The sequence below is a fragment of the Bubalus bubalis genome, chromosome 12 (genome assembly GCF_019923935.1).
Source record: "Bubalus bubalis isolate 160015118507 breed Murrah chromosome 12, NDDB_SH_1, whole genome shotgun sequence".
NCBI classification, from domain to species: domain Eukaryota; kingdom Metazoa; phylum Chordata; class Mammalia; order Artiodactyla; family Bovidae; genus Bubalus; species Bubalus bubalis.
In genome coordinates, this window is record NC_059168.1 from 94,790,106 (window position 1) to 94,803,784 (window position 13,679).

General features: G+C 56.1%; 1 protein-coding gene across 3 annotated transcripts in view; it reads left to right on the plus strand.

Moving 5' to 3' along the window:
- The window catches only part of NEK6 (NIMA related kinase 6), a gene marked incomplete in the record, with an annotated part of 83,021 nt that overhangs the window by 19,473 nt on the left and 49,869 nt on the right, over nucleotides 1–13,679 (plus strand). Inside the window, 1 exon segment of one of the 3 annotated variants that reach the window (XM_045162316.1) lies at nucleotides 12,773–12,944. 3 annotated transcript variants of the gene reach the window in all.

Genomic DNA, 13,679 nt, shown 5'->3' on the forward strand with positions numbered 1-13,679 from the left:
GGGATCGAACCCAGGCCCCCTGCACTGGGAGTGCAGTCTTAGCCACCGGACCATCAGGGCAGTCGCATAGCCTTTCCCTCTTGATGCCAAGCTCCCCAAGGGCTGGACGTGGCTGCCCAAACCAGGTCCATGCTCCCTCCTCCCTCTTCCTTTCCCTAAGCTGTGTTTTCGCAAGGGAAGGCTGCAGCCGGGGCAGGTGGGCCTCCTATGTGCCACGCACACCCGGAACACTGCCTCCACAGTCTCATTAAACACATCAAGTGAGCTTTTTAAGGAGGGCTCCCTCCCCGTTTTCATATCATGAAAAGTGAAGCTCAGACAGGCTATGAAACTTGGCCAAGATTTCCCAGCAGATAGGTGAAGGACCCCAGTTTTAGATTCAGGGAGGACAATCGCCTACTGAAACAGACCTGCTGGTGGAGAACGGGTGGTTTTTTGTGGGCTGACCAGGGGCGTGATGATTTAGAAGGCTTGACTTTTTCAGCGGTCTAACCTGGGGCGTGATGACGTCAGAGGCTTTCTCACCAAGAAAGAGCAGGGAGTCCGCTCAGGTCAGGCAGGGTGACCGGGGGCTCCCTGGGCCCCCTGGGACACATGGGGCAGTAAGGGCCCCAAACCACACCAGTCTCAACCATCTGCTCCAGCCCTTCTCTTTCTGGCTTCAGTTGCCCTACTGATCATTTGCTAAGCAGTTTGCTGCACGATCTGATTTAATTGTCCCAGCGACCCCATGAAGCCGTATTCGTTCCACACCAGCCCGCTTCTCAGCTGCGTTTCCCTCATAGCACTTATTGAGTCTGAAATGGCCGTGTCTGCTTGCTGCTGTGTCTGGATCCACCTCTTGACCACACACCTCTAGAGGAACAAGGCTCTCTGCTTTGTGCCTCAGACAGCCCTTGGCTCTGTGAGCTTCTTAAGAAAAGCCTGGCAAATGATGACGGAATGAAGGAACCTCGTTTTCTTGGCCCGCAGAGCACAACTCTGTGCCCTTGGTCACCCGCCGGGGCAACATGGACCCCCTGCCCGTCGGGGGCCAGCTGGGGCCTCTCTTGCTGCCCAGCCTTCAGCCTGGAATTCCAGGTGTGCCTGGGTGCCCGCAGGTTCACGCCGCCCAAAGAAACTTTCAGACTGCGCCTGTGGCTTTGGATCGGCTCAGAAAAAGCGTGTCCTGTGACTGCTCAAGGAATCTGGGCATTTAGCCCAGAAAAGAGTGTGTTTCCTGGCTTCCTGAGAGCTGGGGCCCACCCTGCCCCTGGCCTGGGCGTGTAGAAGGGGAGGGAGGGAGAGATGGACGCCAGCCCTGGAAAGGCGAGGACGTCTGGCCTTATCATCTAAGGTTCCTGAGACTGTCCAGGCAAGGCCACCCCAGCACGGTGGGGCAGAAAGTTTCCCCAGTGTTGGGGGCATCTCTAAGATGGGATTAGCACTCTCGAGTTACTGGAAAAGAAACATTCCTTAAACTCAGACAGCTTATGATCCCCAGCGGCTCTGCTGGCCACCTCACTGGTCACCACGCGGTAGTCGTGGGTGCAGTGGTCACAGAGCTCAGGGTGACTGGCCTCCATTGGGTCGTCGGGCCACCCCCCGGGGCCAGATGTTTCGAAAGCCACTCCCTGCAGCGCCAGGCATCTGGCCTCTCCCTCCAAGGCTGGGCGCGGGTTTACGAGGTGTCTTTGAGGAAGGCTGGAGTCATCCGGCCCGTGATGTCTGCTCGTTGCATAATTTCACAATTCGGTTTTCTTTTCACAAGAAGGGTCAGTGCTTCTCTCTCCTTCTCCCTCCTCCTTTTTCCTCTTTTATTTTCTTTCCCTCTTGATCCTCCCTCATTGACTGGCCCGGAATGCCTCCGCCCTCTGGCTGGGAGATCACCGAGTCCTCAGAGGAGATTAACTGGAATTACCCACAGGTTAACTGGAATATACTTGTCAAGTCTCTGAGATGGAGAAACCTCCTTTTTGTACTCGGAGGAGAGTGGAGGAGGCCAGCCTCCCTTTTCCTCAGCGAGGATTTAAAAAAGTCATCCAGGAGGGGTACAGCGGCTGGAATTTGGTTCCCAAACCCCAGACCCAGGCCAGGTCTGGGGCTGTGGGCTGTCTCACTGATCCTTGGTGACATGAGAAACTTAAGGACAGGCCTGGCCTCAGCTACTTTCTTGTGTTGGGTGTCCTTTTAAGCAGGATGGTGATGACAGATAGAAATTATATTTTAGATGTCAGACAGCGCTGGCAACCTTATGTCCATCTTCAGAATTTGGGAGAATCATTACAGGCCTGTGAAAGCCCTAGGCCCATGCTCAGTCACTCAGTCGTGTCCGACTCTTTATGACCCCGTGGACTGTAGCCCACCAGACTCCTCTGTGCATGGGATTTCCCAGGCAAGAATACTGGAGTGGTTTGCCATTTCCTCCTCCAGAGGAATCTTCCTGACCCAGGGATGGAACCTGTGTCTCCTGCATCGGAGGCAGATTCTTTACTGCTGAGCCACAGGGGACCCATCACTAATTAACTTCCTCTGAAGCACCCGAAACAGAAGTAGAGTCTGAAGGAGTCTTCGACGCCTGGAGAACCCGGGGAACCTCAGCTGCACATGGAAGGCCAGCTGTGCTTGTGGGGCGGGGGGAGGTGGGGAGGGGGTGGCAGGGAGCGTGTTGGTTTCCTTGAGCTGCCATGACAAATCCCTGCCAGTGGGGTGGACTGAAACAATAAAAACTGATTCTCTCACAGTCCTGGAGGCCAGAGGTCCAAAATCAAGGTGTTGGCAGCGTTGGTTCCTTATCGAGGCTCTGAGGGTGAGTCCGTTGGGTGCCTTGCTCCCGGCTTCTGCTGGTGACCAGCAGTCCTTGGCGTTCCCTGGTGAATACACACACCTCTCCTGTCTCTGACTCTGTCGTCATGTGACCGTTTCCCTGTGTGTCTCTGAGTTCAGGTTTCCCTCTGCTTATAAAGATGCCAGCCATTGGATTTAGGGCCACCCTAATCCTGTGTGACCTCATCTTAATTCAATTGCGTCTGCAAAGACCCTGTGTGAGTTTTGTAGGGATGCTGTCTGACCTGGTACAGGGCTGAGGGTAGGGCATAGCTGAACCATAGTCCTCTGGACTGTCTGCGGCCATTTGCATTGGGTTAACCAGGGTACCCAGGGGTCCCGCCAGCATTCCAACAGAGGAGACAGATGTGCACAAGGACCCCAGTTCAGGAAGGAGAGTCATAACCCCCAACTGTATAGACTGAGAGACCCTGGAGGTGACCCGGGCAGGGGCTCGCTGACCCCAGTGCTCTGCATCCTGGACTCGCTGGCCACAAGCGTTTAGTCCTTCAGTGGCACCAGCCCAGGTAGCTTAGAGCCAAGAGCCACTCCTCTTCCTGCACGAGCCGCCAGCCGTGGCCGGGCTCCCCCGTCAGGGAGAGGGGCCCCTCCCAGTATGACAGGGCCCCGCCACTCTGGGTGGTGCATGCCAGTGTGGCCTCCGCCTGCTATGTGGGTAAAGGGCAGCCCGCAGGGCATGAAGGAGGGATCCCAGGCTCTTTTGTTTCCCCAGGGACTCTTATCTCTTTTGGCAAAAGCCCTGTGACCAGTCGTTTCCGGAGACACGTCCCAGCCTGACACCTCCTGGCCAAGTGATCTTGAGCAAGCAAGTCCTGGGCCTCTCTGCATCTCTCTTGGCCTCTCCCGGGCGATAGTCGAGTTTCCAGCCGGGCCCATTTCTGAATTAGGGAACGCTGTATGAGAGTTTGTAACAACCTTTTGTGAATCTTTCTGGTGCCTAGCACAGAGCTCAGTGAATACTCAGCAAATAGGAGAGCATGTCTCCAAGCCCAGAATGTACACTCCGTGGCCCTCCTGAGTTACAGCCCCAGAAGGGTCTCTCGAGAGGGAGATTCTGTAGGCATTTCCTTCCTCCTGTCTGTGACTGTCACCGGAGATGACCAAGGCAGGGGTGGGGAGGTTAGCGTATGGAGGCTTGATGCTGCTGAACTGTGATGGGGGCTTTCATTCATCACATAACTCATTGAGTAAAATCATACCTCAGCTTGGTACCATGGGTGACAGAGTGTGCAAAAGAGCCTGGAAGAGGAGCCTGGAGACCCGAGTTCTGGTGCTGGCTTTGCACGCCTTACTGGCTCTCTGTGCTTAGGGTCGCTCCCCCCACCTCCCCACCCATTTGCAGAGCTGAAGCCACGGCTGTTGTTAGGGCCTCTGTCCCACACCTAATGCTGGGCCCATCCAGCTTCCAGGCCTTTGCACAGGCTGTGCCATCTGCCTGGAGTGCCCTCCCACTGCTCCTCCGCTCAGAGCAGCTTCTTCTGAAGAAACAACCCCCCATTCTTCAGGCAGACTGCAAGACGCTTCCTTGTGTTTCCACACTCTGGGTGTGCAAAGCAGCAGTCACACTGGCTTGTAGCTGTGTTGGCTTGTGAGACTCCTCTCTCTCTCTCTAAATGGGGAGCCCCACTGAGGATGGACACTGGTTCCAGTACCTGCTGGTTGATTGAACAAATGATTGAAGGTCCTTGGGCCCATTACTTCTCTGCTCCAAGCCTCAGTTTCCTGTCCTTCTGCTTTCAAGCACAGGAAGTGGGCTGGTAGATTCTTTGGGGGGTTATTCTTAGGTCTCTGGTGAGACATGAGATCTCAGATGAGTGGATTCAGGGTTTTTCCTGCTCCCAGGAATAGAGCAGTGCCTTGGTGGCAGCTGTGAGCGTGTTTGATGAACGACCGCCTGCTGTTGGTGCAGTGGTAGAACACCGCGTGGGAGATGTTCTGGATTCTCCGTGCAACATTCCCACTTAGTGGATTCCAGTGTCTTGGGAAAGCCTAGATTGCGGTAGCCTCGACGGCATGGTCCTGACTGCCGTTGCGTCAACCCTCTCCACCTATCCCTCCGCAGGGGTTCTTCCCACTTTTAGAGGGAAGCGTGTGTGCTTCCTCTAACATTCTCTGTCCAATGCCTGAGACTCCGTATGCACCCGCCCTGCAGAACTCCCCCTGTGTGTCCTTGTCTGGCCGGAGCTCCCCTTCATGATGTGGACGGCAGGCTCCGCCGGGTTCATCCGCATCTCCCAGGCAGGCAAGGAATTTCAACCTCCACCTTTCCCAGCTGTGGGAATCGGCACCTCTGTGAGCCTCAGTCTCCCCATCTGCAAAATGGAGATAGTAATGCTCACTCTGGGAATGACCCGGCAGACCTGAACATGTGATAGTGCGTGGCTCGGAGTGGGAGCACGTTCTCATCATGAGTGTGTCTTCCTGGAGAGATCCGAGTGACACAGAGATCAGCGGTCTGTTTGTCGAAGCCAAAAAATGTCCGTTGTCTGAAGAATTCTGTTTTGGAAGACAAGCCCAGGTTTTGGGTCGAACCTTATTCCCTCAGGAATTTCACGGTTGAGCATCCAGACAGATTTTATAAGCTTGGTGACCACCCAAGCCTTTGAGCCTTCCACGTGGATGTTCCCAGGTCAGGCTTATTCGGGAATCTCTTGCCCAGCTGGGCTGCTTGTCGCGTCGGTAGCATCATTTCCAAAGAGCAGGTTCTGTCTGGCTGTGAATAGATGTTTTTCTCTGTCTTTCTTGGATGTCTGAATGGCAGTCTCCCTCCTGCGGTCCCAGAGGCCGACCTGAGTGTAAAACTCCAAAATGGACATCAGAGCAGGGTCATCCATGCATGCTCGGACTCTGGGCCCCCAGTGAGCCTCAAAGAGGTGGGCCAATGGCTGCTGTGACCTGGGAGTTTCCTGAGGGTCTCCCGGGATGTGGTTATAAAGGCTGCTGAGCAAAGTGAAGGAATCAGAGTTCGTGGACAAGGTAGCAGCTGAGAGCAGCAGGCAATTTAAGAAGGATGGCTCGGGGTCTCTAGAAATCTGCCTTCTGGCATCCAAGACACAGATGCAAAGCCCTTGAGGGCAGGAGGGACTCTGGTGATATGCCTCCTGCAGACTGAGGGCTTTGTGGCTCAGTGGTTAGAGCCACGCTACCTGAGTTCACACCCCAGTTCTTCCACTTATGCTGGACAGCACACCTGACCTTTTTGTGCCTCCGTTTCCCCCTTGTGTAAAATGGAGCTAATTATGTACTATAAAGGGGTCAGGAGGTTAACCTCACTTAAGTGCATTAGAAGAAGGCTCAGGGCATAGTAAACTGTTGTTCAGTCACCAAGTCGTGTCCAAATCTTTGTGGCCCATGGACTGCAGCATGCCAGGCCTCCCTGTCCCTCACCTTCTCCCAGGGTTTGCCCAAGTTCATGTCCATTGAATTGGTGGTGCCATGCAACCATCTCATCCTCTGTCGCCCTCTTCTCCTGCCTTCAGTCTTTCCCAGCATCAGAGTCTTTGCCAATGAGTATCAGTAAACTGAGGCCCTGAGAGGGCAAGGGGTTCGTCCGTGGTCATCCAGCAAGTCATAGAGCAGCCAGGCAGAAACTCATGATTCCTCATCTCGTGGACACTCCCCCCCCTCCCTCTGCCCCCTCAGTCAGACTGTTTCAACTCGCCTTCTGCAGAGGAAATCGCGTGACCCCCTCAGCCCACAAGAATTCAGACTGTACAGAATTTCGGAAACCTCTTCAGGCTGGCCAGGGGCCTTGTTGCAATTCCATTCAGCTGCTAGTTCTTTTTCCTTCCCTTTTTTTCTTTTGAAAGCTGCAGAAGCTTTCCTTTTCTATGTCCCCAAAGAGAAAAATTAACCTTCTGGCAAAGGAATTTGAACTTAGGTACCTGCTCTGTGTCTCTGAACCAACCCCTGCCCTCTTTCTGAGCCTCAGTTTCCTCATCTGTAAAATGAGAAGAGTTCCCTCCCCCAACCCCCCGCCTTGGCTGGACGGCCCCCACCTGCCAGCCTGTAATTGCTTTGGGGACAAGTGAGCTGAGACGTGCCACCCAGAGCGCGGATCCGCGTTGACGGTCGGGTGAGCGCTGACTAAACTAAAGCTGGTGACGCATCCTTCTAGGAAGTGAGGTGAAACCCACCAGAAATGCTGCCCACTTCCGCCCACCTCCTGGTTGCAAAGGTTATTTGAGTCATCAGAGTTGCCTGTACTTTTCTCACTGTCTTGTTTCAGTGAAATGCTCCTCGGCCCCTCTGGGCTGAGGCCCGATGGCCAGGACTGTCCCATCTGCAGATGTCAGGACTGAGGGGCTTGGCGGGCACCCCAGCCACGAGCTCTGGAGGCTGCCAGCCCAGGGGGTGAATCCCAGTTCCCAGGCTGGTGACGCCACCCCTCTCTGAGCTTCAGTCTCCTTATCTGCGAAATGGGTGGGTGAGCCCCGCCAGCAGGGTGAGCTGGCAAGCCCCAAATAGTTGGACGGGAGACCCCACTCATGCTCTCTTCTCTCCTGCTTAAGAGGCCCTGGCTCTTCTGGGCTCCGGCTGGGGCACTGGAGATGTTCATAGGCCCGAGTCCTCCCTGACTGTGGGGGACAGAGGGACATTCGGCCAGGCCAGGAAGTCTGGAGGCAGACCTTCACCCATCAGGGCCAACAGCAGCCTGAGTGCAGCCCTCTCAGCCTTCCAGTGGGGAACCATGGGCCCAGGCGGGGAAGGACCCAGAGCAGGGAGGCCGTGGAGCCTAGACTAGAACCCGGGATCCTAGACCAGGAGTCCCTTCGCCCTGGGTTCTCCTGGCACCATCAGGGGGCCAGCCTGGCCGAACCTGGGAATTTAGAGATGGGTGCCATCATGGGCCTGGAGTGGAATTGGGACTGAGCCCTATTTTGATAGGCCCTGGTAGGGCCCTCAGGCAAGTCACGTCCAGCCCTGAGCCCCTATTTCCTCATTTCAGAAACAGGCATCTGTCCTGCTGGGCCCACCTCTCAAAGTTATCCTGAGGCTTCATAAGATGGTGTGGGTAAAAATCCATCTGCAGAACAATCAAGAACTGTCCAGATGTGAAGAATTTGATAATTGTCATCTCGTGGGGCTTTTCTGTATCCCTGTCCCTCAGTGCCTGGTACAGAGTAGGTGCTCGTTAAGTGTTGAATCAATGAAGAACAATAGGTATCATTTATTAAGCACCTGCTATATACTAAGCATCACCCAGGGAACTTGCTGTGAGGTGCTGTAATCCTCACAACAACCTAGGATTGCAGGTATGTCCCCATTTTACAGATAAGAAAGCTGAGGCTTAAAAAGTAAAGTCATTTACCTAAGGTCACGCACAAGTGGAGTGTGAGGAAGTCAGGATTCACACCTGACTCTGAAGTCCGTGTGTCCTTCCTGATGCTCACAGTGGCCTGCTGGGTCACCCTCTCCCTGGGCTATGCTGGTGTTTAACAAATAGGTCCCCAGGCCAAGGGGTGGTGGGGTGGGAGGGAGAGGGATTTGCACAAAGCCTTGACTTGTAGCATTTGCCAATTTCCATGGAATAAATATCCTACCATGCCTGATTGCAGGCAACCAACATGGTAACTGTCTCACAGAACCCCTGAGAATATAGCAAGCAGCCCCCCACAAGCCAGTAGTCATGGCTCCAGTACCTGTGCACCCCTCCACTTTGCAGCCCCTCCCATGTCCAAGGAAGGCCACCGTGTTAGCAGTGTCCCCTCTGTGGGACGACAGACTGGAACCAAGCAGATGGCTTGGGTGGGCATACCTAGACCCCTCCCCACAGCCCTCTCCCTGTAGAACCCCTAGAGCTCCCTGGGGTCTCAGTATCACACAAAGACTCGGGGAGAGGGGGATGGATGAGATGCGAAAGCTGATCTGTAGCACCGAGACTGGAATATTAAGGCCTGCCAGCCCCACCGTGTGCGATATTCCTGCCAGGCCCGGAGCAGAGCCCTGTAAACGCCGGGATATAATGGACAATAAAAGTCGCTGGAAAATAGTGAGTCTCCTAGGACCACTGTCATCCCTGCCACACGCTGCTTGCTGCAACCACGAGCCCTGTGATCATGAGGCACGATCGTCATGTAAATATATAGGGTCTCTCGCCAGCCGTGGGCCAAGATTTATTTTATTGAGACAGTGCGGGGCGGGAGGCGGCTCAGGTTCATCGTCCTGGTAACTTTGTAAAATGCTTTGCCATCATTTCCAGCTTCCTGGAGAATACAGCAGGAGCCAGTGTGATCTCTCCCATTTTCCCCCAAGGGGGGAGAATCCCTATAGGCGGAGGTCACCTCCTGCCTCATTCACAGGTCATGAGATCAGGGACCCCTGAGGAATGAGGACCAGCCTTATTGTGACAGTCGGTTCACAGAGTGAGTTGCCGGAAGTAATTGTGGAAACGTTGCTGTTGAATGAGCGCTGGTTCTTTATGGCGATAACGGTAATCATAATAGTAGCAACAGCCACATTTATTGAGCTCTTGTGTATGCCTTGTCCTGCTAGTCCTGAGCTGCTGGTGTTCCGCCTGCGTATCCTCCACTTTGTCCTCATAACCCCATGAGATGGGTCCTACCCGGCCCCTGTTTACAGAGGAGGGAACTGCACAGAGGTAGCCCAAATTCCTGTGGCTGGACAGAGGCAAGTGCAGGATTTGAACTTGGGGCTGTCAGAGTCCAGAGTCTGTGCTGGGCTGCCTCACCTCACTTCCGGGCCTTCGGGTCCCAGATCAAATGCCACCTGCAGATCCCTGCAGCCCCCTTGATTGGCCCAAGTTGGAATCAGTGGCCCCTGCTTTGATTCTGCAGTGTAGTTAAGCACTTTGATCTGGTTCCCCCATGACCACAAGGACTCAGGCCTACCTTTCCATCCAGGCTCTGTCTCTCTCCAAGTGGGACATGTCCGGCGAGTCATGTGACCTCGCTAGCCTCAGTTTCCTCATCTGTCAAATGGATGCACTGTCTGCCTTGTAGGGTGGCTTTGTAAGCACACACGCTCCCGACACCCCTCAAGGATCTGGCCTGCATCTCTCATCTAACGGGTGCTCTGTGTGTGGATGCCCCGTGTACACATTCCACCTCCATGGTTGTGTTTCTGAGAGCCAGGAGGCCTCTGAGCCGTCTCCCCACATGGCTGTGACTTGTCACGAGGGAGCGTGACTTGTGGGGAGGGCAGTGTGCAGGGCCTGGGGGTGCTGACAAAGCCTTCCAAGGCCAGAGAGAGAGTCCCTTAGCAATCCCAGACCCAGAAGGTCTGGTTTTCCTCCCAGACCTGAGCCCAGGATTAGATAGAGGCTCCCAGAGCTCAGATACAGTCCGCGCCAGTGAGTCGCAAATCCTCCGTCAGCCTCATAAAAATTGTTGGCCCATGAAGAGCCCTCCTGACTGCAGAGCCTGACCCACCCATGTTGTAGGTGGGGGAAATGAGGCCAGGAGATAGGCCATGACTTTCCCAAGGCCATGTGGCCCTTTGAGATTCCCAAGTGAGTCCTGAGCCACCACGCCACACCCCGGGGCTCAGAGTGGGATTCACCCTCGAGGAGTTAAAAACGGCCGCCTAACTTCCCAGGCCAACTCAGGGACTGCCGGGGTCCTGGGGGTGGAAATGCGACACAGGAAGGTCCAGGGCCACACCAGAGATTATGTGCTGGCCCAGAACTCCTCAAGGGGTGGCAGGACTAGAGGGAGGAGACACTGTTGCCCACAGACTGAGCCACACTGAGCCTCACGGAGGTCATGTTGGAGGCTCATGGTGACCTGGGAGGCTCTGAGAGTCTGGGGACCACTGGGACTATGCCTCTCAGCACAGCTCCGCCCCCTCTTACGAGTCCCAGGGGGACAGGTGAGGGGTGACTGGCAGGGCATATGTGCCCACAGGCATGGAAACTGATCAGAGCCGAAGTAGACTTCTGGAAGGTTCTGGCTACTCCAGTCAGGAGGAAGAGAAAGACTCCCACAATCTGTGTTTCTCCAGGGTGCTAGCATGTCCTAGATGAGCATCCTGGAGGGCATTCCTCTCCAGCAAACCGGAGGCCAGAAGCAGAAGAGAAACAATGGTTAGGCAGAAAGTGCCCAACCCCAGGGCCTGACCGGCCTGTCTGGAGCCTCTACTATGGGTGCAGGCGGATGCCTCCCAGCTCGCCGGGTCATGAAGGACAGTCCTCGAAGCGGTGCCCCATGTACCGGGGCCCCGCACACCTGCAGACCTGTGGACAGCTGGCCAAGGGCCCAGCCACAGCCACCCAGGGGGCCGACACCTGGCATATGCCCGACAGTTGGACCCGGCTGGTGGGGAAGGTGCGCTGGCAGGTGGCCGAGCCCCGGTGCCAGGATCCAGCTCCCTATGTCCTCCGGGGCCTCAGCTGCCATATGCCCGTGTCAGTCCCAGCGGTGGAGCTGCAGATGGGGCGCGGGGGGTGGCTGGCCCAGACTCTCATTCTGGAGACGGAGGCAGGTGCCGGCCACGGGAGTTCTTTCCGGAGACGGAGGGCTGGAGCGGGCCTGGAGGCGTCCCTGCCTTCTCTCACGTGCCTGCAGGTCCTCCAGCCTCCGTGCCTTTGATCCCACTGTGTTCTCTGCCGGGACTCCCCTCCCCTCTGGTGCCAACCCTGGTCATCCTTCCAGGCCCCCCTGGACTCCACCTCACTTAAGGAGCTGGCCATGACCTTGCCTGGGTCACAAAGTGAGGGTCTCTCCGGCCTTTCCTTGGGGGCTGTCTTACTGCTCTGTTCTGGCTTGTGGTTATCTGTCCCCGGGTTGCTGGGTGCTCTCCTGCAATCCCATAAGAGCAAGGGGGTTTCCATCTGTCTGGTCTTGGGGTCACCAGTGGTCAGCACTGGCGCTGAGCAGAGACGGCAGCTGGAAGGACGTGTGGAAGGAAGGGAAGGTGGGAACTCTGAGCTCTCAGTTTCTGGACACATGCAGCCTGGTTTGGGAGAGCGTGGGGCCGGAACGTAAGGATGTGATGACACTGACGCCATTGACTGGGGCTCTGTTGTGTGTCGGGCCCGGGGCTGAGCATTTCCGAGTCCCGTAATGTAGCCCTCCACAGTCTGGGCGCTGTGTACTCTTGGCGTGTCCCCGTTTTACCCGTGAGGGCCCCGGGGCCCACGCAGCTGGGGCGCGTCCAGAGCCAGGACTTGAACTTGGTGCCGCTGCCTACCAAGGCTCTCATCTCTTAGGCAACAGGTCTTTTTGGCTCAGCTCACAAAAGAGAGATTAGAAAGTATTCAGCTTTTATTTTTTTAATTTGTTTGGCTGCGCCAGGTCTTCGTTATGACACACGGGTCTAGTTTCCTGACCGGGGATCCACCCAGACCCCTGCCTAGGGAGCGTGGAGTCTTAACCACTGGACCACCAGGGAAGCTTCTAGAAAGGGTTACACTTTTAAAGAGACAGCAAGAATATTTATGGTTCTTCATGTTTGCTGAGCCCCAGTGGGAGTGGGTGAGGATGGAGCACCGGAGCTGAGGGCAGGACCCCTCTTCCCTCCGAGGCTGGTGTAATCTCTGTGTCTGCGGCCCCGGTTCTAGGTTCTGGGTTCTCGGTTGGGAGTGAGGGGGTGGTGGAGCCTGCAGGGCAGATTCTGCTGCCTGACCTTGTGGGTGTGGAGTGGGTTTAGGAGGCCGGGTCCTGGCCAGGCGCTGCCACTGCTGTGCCTGTGGCCCTGGGCCAGTCTCTTGCCCTCTGGTCCCAATTCCTGGAGAGTAAAATGGGGGAACAGGACCGAGCGATCCCAGAGTGGACTCTGGTTGCATTCCAAGCCCCTCAGCTTCGGGTACACAGGTGCTCTCTCTTAAGACTGACTGGTGGCTGCTGCCGTCAGATTCCTGTCCCTGGTGAGCAGCGGGCTCCCTGGTGGCAGTGACAAGTTCCTTTCACCACAGAGGTGGCAGCCGGAGCTATTTTTGGAGCAGCTCGTGGTGGGGGAGTTTCCTTTTGGCAGTGGCTGGGGACGGGAGTCTTGGGCAGGGGAAGTCCCGTGCAGAGACCGGGCTGGCCCCTCTTCCTCCACCAGCCCTGGCACAGAGAAGCCACCCAGATCTCCAGAGGTCCTGGGACCGTGTGAGCATCTACCTTTCAACCCCAAGCCGACACCTTCCCGGAGCTCCTCAGGAGCCACTTTGCAAGGTACTGGCCTTTGCCCTGCCTCCCACTGTGGGGAGCCCCTCACCCTCTCCAGCCCCCTGGGGCTGCTCTCTTTGCCCTTGAGGGTGTGCCTAGCGAGTGACAGGGAGGCCCTAGAGACCTCTGGGGCCTGGGCTCACAGAGCAACTTGACCTTGGCTGCCTCTCTGCCACCGCTGTCCCCTTGACCACACACCTGGTGGGGACTGCCAGTGGGCCAGGGCCATCAGCCTGGCATGGCCTCTGTCACTGCCCAGGTTGGAGGGGTTCACACTGGGTGATTCCAGACTTTCCAGAACTCCCAAGGTTACGAGGGAAGTGGAAAAAGTACTGATAACTCTTCCCTCTCTGGTGTGGGTTTTGGCTTCCTGGGCCCTTCCTGATGTCTGAGCAGTGAGGGCTCCATGGAAGTTTATTCTGCTGGGAATAGCCATCTTTTCAAACCTTAAAATGAGAGCAGGAGAGAAAATTAGGGGAGGCCAGGGGTTGAAGAACTTCCCCCGTGGAGAGACCACCTGTGGGATTATGGATGTCCTCCTGGGGCCCAGGGCGGGCTTTTTACAAGCGCTGAGCCTCCATCTCCCCGAGGGTGGCTCTGCTGGGCTTCCCCCTCAGCTGTTGGTTGGCAGGGCAGTATCCGTGGTCTGAGACAGGACACAGGGCCAGAGGAACTTCTGCTCTCCCAGGCTTCTCCCTCCTGCCCCGCCCCCCCTCCGTGTTTATGTACTAGATCACCCCC